This window comes from Lutra lutra, chromosome 14 (assembly GCF_902655055.1).
Source record: "Lutra lutra chromosome 14, mLutLut1.2, whole genome shotgun sequence".
In the NCBI taxonomy this organism is placed as follows: Eukaryota; Metazoa; Chordata; class Mammalia; order Carnivora; family Mustelidae; genus Lutra; species Lutra lutra.
The window spans coordinates 59,885,900-59,891,135 of record NC_062291.1 but is presented as its reverse complement, the minus strand read 5'-3'; the positions used below and the strand labels follow the sequence as shown (position 1 = coordinate 59,891,135).

The 5,236-nt window shown below is 43.3% G+C and overlaps 1 pseudogene; it reads right to left on the bottom strand.

Moving 5' to 3' along the window:
• Window positions 1-4,247: 4,247 nt before the first annotated feature.
• On the bottom strand, window positions 4,248-4,796 carry LOC125084402 (ragulator complex protein LAMTOR3-like; annotated as a pseudogene).
• Window positions 4,797-5,236: the final 440 nt, after the last annotated feature.

The window sequence follows — 5,236 nt, the reverse complement described above, 5'->3', positions numbered from 1 at the left end:
GAAAGTTTAACTGCATACCTGTAATGGTCAAGAGAGGTATGAGAATGAGTTTCCCCCCAAGAAAGAGTGCTAATATTTCTGTTTATCTCTATGGATTTGTAACCCTCTGACTTCCCTGAAGATCCTGGAAAAGGAGCACTCCGTATCAGTCTCCTACAGCTACCATAACCAACTACACATTTAATGGCTTGAAACAACAGAAATGTATTCTCTGATATTTCTGGAAACCAGAAGTCTGAACTGAGTCTTATGGGGCTCAGACCAAGATTCTGGTAGGGCTGGTGCCTTCTGGAAGCTCCAGGGGGATAATGCAGTCCTCATCCCTTCCCGCTGTGGAGCTTGAAGGCAATCCTTGGCGTGCAGCCCCATCCTCAAGTTGGAAGGACAGCATCTTCTCTCCCTGCACTTACTTGCCTGTGCTTCTGTGGGCTAATCTCCTTCTGCCTCCTTTTTTCTCCCCCTCAATTTTTTTTATTGTGGTAAAATACACACAGTGTAATTTGCCATCTCGATCATGTTTGAGTGTAGTAGATTTCAGTGGTATTAAATACATTGCTAATGCTGCGCCCCCATCACCAACCATCTCTCTCTTCATCTTGTAAATCTGAAACTCTACTAACTCCCCATTTCCCCCTTCTCCCAGCCCTGGACACCCACCATTCTATTTTCTGTCTGTATGCATTTGATTACTCTAGGGATCTTAGATAAAGATAAACCATAAAGCATTTATCCTTTTGTGGATGGCTCCTTTCACTTAGCATATTGTCCTCAAGGTTCATCCATGTTATAGGATGCGTCAAAATTTCCTTCCTTTCAAGGCTGAATATATTCTGTTGTGTATGTATATACCATGTTTTGCTTATCCATTCTTCTGTCAATGGACACTTGGGTTGCTTCCACATTTTAGTTATTGTGAATAATGTCGTGAGCATGGTGTGCAGATATCTCTTTGAGAATCTGCCTTCAATTCTTTTGAGTATATACCCAGAAGTGGAATTACTGGATCACATGGTAATTCTATTTTTATTTTTTGAGGAACAATCGTGCTGTTTCCCGCAGCTGCTATACCATTTTACATCCTCACCGATGGTGTACAAGAGATTCAATTTTTCCACATCCTTACTGACACTTGTTTCTTTCCATTGTTTTGATGGTGGTCATGCTAATGGGTGTGAGTGTGGTGGTATCTCTAGGAGTTTTGATTTGATTTCCCTAATGATCAATGCTATTGAGCAAGATCCTAATGGGCCATTTAAATATCTTCTTTGGAAAAATATCTATTCAAGTCATTTCCTCATTTTTGGATTGGGTTCTTAACAGGATGCTCAGGATTACATTGAGGACCCACCTGGATAATCCAGAATAATCTCCCCATTTCAAGGTCCTGCAGGGGTGCCTGGGTGGCTCAGTTGGTTAAGGGTCTGCCTTCAGCTCAGGTCATGATCCCAGGGTCCCGGGATCAAACCCCATGCTGAGCTCCCTGCTCACCAGGGAGTCTGCTTCTCCCTCTCCCTCTGCCTTCCTCCACCCCTGCTCATGCTCATTCTCTCTCTGTCTTGATTTTTTTAAAAAATCCCACGAAGTCTTGTTTGTCATATAAGGTAACATTCACAGGTTTCAGAGATTAGGACCAGGATGGCATAATTCAGCCTATCATAACTTGTAATAATCATAGGAATTTATTGAGCATTTACTGTGTGCTAAGTACTATGTTAGCTCTCCTAATGCAAGTAACCCATCTAATTCTCCAAATCTGTAAAGGAGGCACTGTTTCGGTTTGCAGACAATAAAAGCTAAAGTTCATTGAGTTCTTAGCATGTGCCAAGCTTTCTTGGACTTTGGATGTATTAATTCCTTGAACTCTCACAGCAATGTATGTGGTAGATACCGCGATGATCTCCATCTTAGAGACGGGGAAACTGAGGCATAGATAGGTTAAGTAATTTGCCCCAGATCTTCTAGTAAGAAGCAAACCTGGAATGTCAAACTAAGCCAATAGCTGCTAAACCTTGTGGCAAGTCGGCTTTGTTCTTCCCGCTTCCTAGCACAATTTCCCTGGCTCTTCTCTGTCTTTATTCCGCTGACAAGGTGAGAGTGCTGCTGTGATCTGAGGGTCACCTGGAAGGTCAGCTGGCCAAAGATCAGTTTTTTTCATTGACTGCATTCAGTATTGCCCTTATACCCCCTTCGAAACTCAACATTCTTAGAGGAGGAACAGTGGGAGTCATTGATACCTCTTGTGTGATAGGTCTACTGGGTAGTCTTTATAGTAGAAAGAGAAGTGTGAACTTAGAATGCCTCAGAAGAGAACGTGGGGATGCCAGGGTCAAAAATCATGGTGTGGATGAAGAAAGGGGGAATAAAATGAACCAGCTTCTGCCCTGGGAGGAAAAGGGCATGCTGAGGAGGGGAGGAAGGAGAGGGAGCGAGAGGCATGACAGAGGAGAACTGGAGTGTTTTGAGCCCACTTGGGCCAGGTTTGTTTCAAGGCAACCAGAACGGCTGGAAGTGTGGAAATGAATAAACAAGCCCGGGAGCAGGCACTTTCCTGGGAGGCAAGATGGAGAGAAGCGGGGATGAAATCACATCCCATTGTTCGGCCCAATAAAACCCCAGTCTGTCACTACAACTTAGAACTTCCAGAAGTGTTCCTTCCACTCCTACTAGGTACAGGGTTTTTCAAAGAGCCGCCACTGAGAGGCTCCTGCCGTCATAAGTGTAGTCATGAGGTGACCCCTGCTTTGCAAAGTGGCAACCCAGAAGCCTGATTCTGGAAGCAAGATTTTTGACAGCACAACATCTAAAAAATGAATTTGAATTTTTTTTTTTTTTTTTTTTTAAGTTTGAGTGTGCCCTGTCCGGGTCACCGCACTTACTTCTCTCCTTCTGCACTGGCGTAGTCCCAACCCCCTTCAGCCAGTACTCATGCAGCCCCTGAGGGCATTCGAGTTTGCAGCCTTTGGGATAAGGCCTTTTGCCATCTGGCAGAAGCTGCCAAACTGTGAAATACTAGCACTTGTTCAGTGAAAATCTGTGAAGCCAAAGAAAACCATGCTTACAACCATCTTAACTCTGGAAGGTCTCACACCTGAACTTTCAGCTTCATTTTCCACTAAGTGTACCCCATTAGAAGAGCCACATGCCATGAGATTTATTGCTACAAATTTGAGGGTCAGATCTTGCCCCATTTTGTCCCCTACCTTTGGCTCTCCTCGGAGGCTGGAGGCCATTTCTCTCTTGGAGTATATGGGGAGTGTTGGTCTCGACGGCTTTTAATGGGTGGGCAAGATTAAATTTTAGTCTCCACATGTACATGGGTTTTGTGGTAAAGACACCATATGGACCAAGACTGGGGCCCAGTTGCTATTGGCAGGGGTTAGGGAACCAACACTGTATCCGATGATTCTGGTGAAAGTAGCTCTGGTATCAGAGCTAGAAGAGACCGTACATGATTCATTCATTCAACAAGTATTTTTTTTTTTTTAAACGTATTTCTTTTTCTTTTTCTTTTTTTTTGACAGACAGAGATCACAAGTAGGCAGAGAGGCAGGCAAAGAGAGAGAGGAGGAAGCAGGCTCCTTGCTGAGCAGAGAGCCCGTCGCAGGGCTCGATCCCAGGACCCTGAGACCATGACCTGAGCCGAAGGCAGAGGCTTTAACCCACTGAGCCACCCAGGCACCCCCATTCAACAAGTATTTATCAAGTGCTAGTATTTTGTTAGGTGTTGGGGTCACTGGAATAAAAGACAAAGTTCCTGCCTTCACAAAACTTCCATTTAATAATGTAGCTACTTAGAAGTTATATCTGTAGTCTGACGCCTTTATTACACAGTTGTCTGTTTCCTTGTGGAAAACAGGATTTAGAGTGGGCACACGAATTGCCTAAAGTCATGTGATTCCTTTTTTTTTTTATTGTACTGATTTCATTGCTTTACTAAGCCATTTTATGTTCTTCATATGCAAAGAAATAATGCAAAGAAATAATATAAAGAAAAATATGTCCTCATTATTATTCACAATAAAATAGGTCTGCCTCATTGTGCAGTCCTGGGCATATTATATAATAGAGAGAACTTCACGGCATGAGTTGACCAAAGTACCATTTTGATTCTGACCCACTGAATAGACATCTCATGCATATTTGGTGACTGGACTAACTCCCCAGGAGCTGAGACATACTGAACCATTTCTGTGGCATCCCCAGATCTCACTAAATTAAGAAAAGACTCTATACAAGAAAGATAACAATCAATCTGTCCATAAACTATATCTATCTAAAGCACTTTCTTTAGTGTGAGGTGGGGAAAGGGGCCCTTTCTTGAGTACATGTATACAAGTATTTTTGTGGTCTAAAGATTGCTGAACTGATATTGGGTCTGTTATAATGAAAATAAGGTGTACATCAAAATCACTGCCAGAATAAGAAACTTCCATGACTTGTCTCAATTCTTCAAACGACAGAGCAAGCTCCCTTTCTAGGCTAATAGTGAGTCCTGTGTTGTTGGCATTGCCGCTGGCTGTGAAACTCACCACCAAAGGTAAATGACTGAATTGAACCACCTGGTGGGTGTTATGGTAACAGCTGATCCTTTTATTTTTTGAAAGTCCGAGTTTGCTTCCTTGGTCTGTTGCAAAGGCAAAAGTAGATAAGCGACCAGGTCTCCCATTGTGCTCTGTGGCATTATCACTGGCCACTCCAACGTTCGTCACTCCGTCTCTATCTGATACAACCACAGCACAGCGCCCTTCAACGCTTGGTAGTTTTGTATGCAGAAATCACTTCAGGTCATTTGCCATGACGAACGTTCTCCCGCAAGATCAATCTCCACTCCTGGCTTTCTGGGCTGCCATGTTCTCATAGCTGTAAACTCAGGGAATAGCTTCGAAGACCGTCTTCAGTCATGTGGCTTCTTAGCGACAAAACTAGGACTGGAAATAAGGTTTGACACTGATTTCCAGGCGTTCTCTACCTTACCTCCTTCTTTCCTCCACAGCCATCTAAGCGGGTTTTATCTGCCTCCATCTTCCACAAAGCTGCATCCCAAACCATCCTTCCCCTGAAGTTGGTTTTATTGAGGGCCCCTGAGCTTAAATACCAGTCAATTCTCCTATCTTAAAAGATCAGTAATTTGCCCCATATTTATAGAACAATTGCCCTCCTTAATTACCAGAGAATGTTTCTTTTCCCTTTACTTTATATTCAAAGACTTTACCGCCTACAGCAATCATTGTATTTC